The sequence below is a fragment of the Mandrillus leucophaeus genome, unplaced genomic scaffold (assembly GCF_000951045.1).
Source record: "Mandrillus leucophaeus isolate KB7577 unplaced genomic scaffold, Mleu.le_1.0 Scaffold246, whole genome shotgun sequence".
Classification (NCBI taxonomy): domain Eukaryota; kingdom Metazoa; phylum Chordata; class Mammalia; order Primates; family Cercopithecidae; genus Mandrillus; species Mandrillus leucophaeus.
Window position 1 is genome coordinate 810196 of NW_012102543.1, and position 1543 is coordinate 811738.

At 47.8% G+C, this 1543-nt stretch overlaps 1 protein-coding gene and 1 pseudogene across 2 annotated transcripts in view; both read left to right on the forward strand.

The window, feature by feature from the left end:
• Window positions 1-1543, forward strand: part of LOC105541885 — a 60215-nt pseudogene that overhangs the window by 52927 nt on the left and 5745 nt on the right.
• The window catches only part of ZFYVE1 (zinc finger, FYVE domain containing 1), an 82920-nt gene continuing 82630 nt past the window's right edge, over window positions 1254-1543 (forward strand). For both annotated transcript variants that reach the window (XM_011983107.1, XM_011983108.1), the window contains exon 1: window positions 1254-1540. The gene's annotated coding sequence lies outside the window, so the exon portion shown is untranslated. The remainder of the gene's footprint in view (window positions 1541-1543) is intronic.

Sequence of the window (1543 nt, forward strand, 5' to 3'; positions counted from 1 at the left end):
TGGTCTCGAACTCCCGACCTTAGGTTATCAGCCCACTTCGACCTCCCAAAGTGCTGGGATTACAGGCGTGAGCCACCGCGCCCAGCCTGAGATGTTCTGAAACTATAGAAGGAAAGATCAGAAAACTACTAGGTAGGAAAAAAAATTCATGGTTGATTTGGACAATACCCTTGAAGGGTGTTAAGTAAAAATGATAGGAGGCCTGTGTTTTGGACTAAACTCCTGCACCAGGCCCCAAGAGACCTGGCTAAAATAAAAATGGAATCACCCATGCTAAAGTTTCACCTCACCAAATCCAAACTAAGCTGTTACCAAACTCAAACTAAGTTGTTATCTGACCTTCAGAGAAATCAGGAAAGAGGGATAAGGACAGCCAATTTCCCAAACAGGCTTGTGTTAATGTTGCATGATAATGAAGCTCCCTTTGTTGTAATCCTTACACAAAAGAAGTAGCCTGAAGTAAGCTGATGTCAACTAATCAGTTATTTTTCTATTGTTCTGTCTCTCTGTCCCCACCTTCCAAGGAAAGTAGCTTAGAAATGACCAATATGTCAAGGTCCCATGAGAAGACTGAAAAAAGAGAGAAGAGGAAAGAAAGGGATGACAAGAAAGAGAAAGAAAGAAACCAATATGCTCTTTGTTCTTTGCTTTTGCCTCTTCAAGCTTTTCTCTGTCTACAAAGCCAACCTCTCCTGCTCATCAGAACATTCACTCCACTTTCTGGAATGAAGTGTTGCCTGATCCTAGAGTCGCAATAAAGCCAATTGAGATCTTAAAACTAAATTCGTTGTAATTTTGTCCTTTGCCAAGGGGGGAAAAACCAACAAAAACTTCCCAAGAGTACCTATATCCTCTTATCACTTCTTTCTGGTCTTTTCCTTAGTTTTTGAGAAGCGAAATTGGGAAAGTGGAGACTGCCTGTGCTCACACGTTTCTGAGGGAATGGTGTGCAATAGGATTACTTGAATTCAAATTAATTGACTCGCCATTTCCCACTTATACTAGACATTATTACATCAGTTCTCTAACGTAGCACCATGCCTTTCCCAGTTGCAACCCAAAAGAACGTGCTGAAACCTGCGGATACCACACTCAATGAAAAAACTCCAAGTCCCGAAATCCTCCGTAGCCGGTCCCCACCGCCTCCTCGCAAGAGCAGCCTCTTTAGTACTGGGAGTTGTAGTCATTCAGAGTCTTCCCTTCCGGGATGTGGGGCGAAAGTGCGCCGCGAGGAGCTACATCTCCCAGGAGGCAGTGCGCACTCCGCCCTCGCTGGCGGTGGGCTCCTCCCTCTCTCACTCCTCCCTTTCTGGGCTGCACCGCTCACGCCTTCCTGTTAGTCCAAGCTGGGAGAAGTTCACTCCGATCAGCTGATCCCAACTGACAACAGGAGAGGAGGAAGCCCGGGAGGCAACGAAGGAGGAGGGTGGCGGAGATGGAGATGAGGATGGATCTGCCGGTGTCCTGAGGAACAGCCTCTGTCCCCACCGGCGCCCTGCGGCCCCCCGACGCCGCCTTGCTGCGGCCGAGCTGCTCCGTGGTG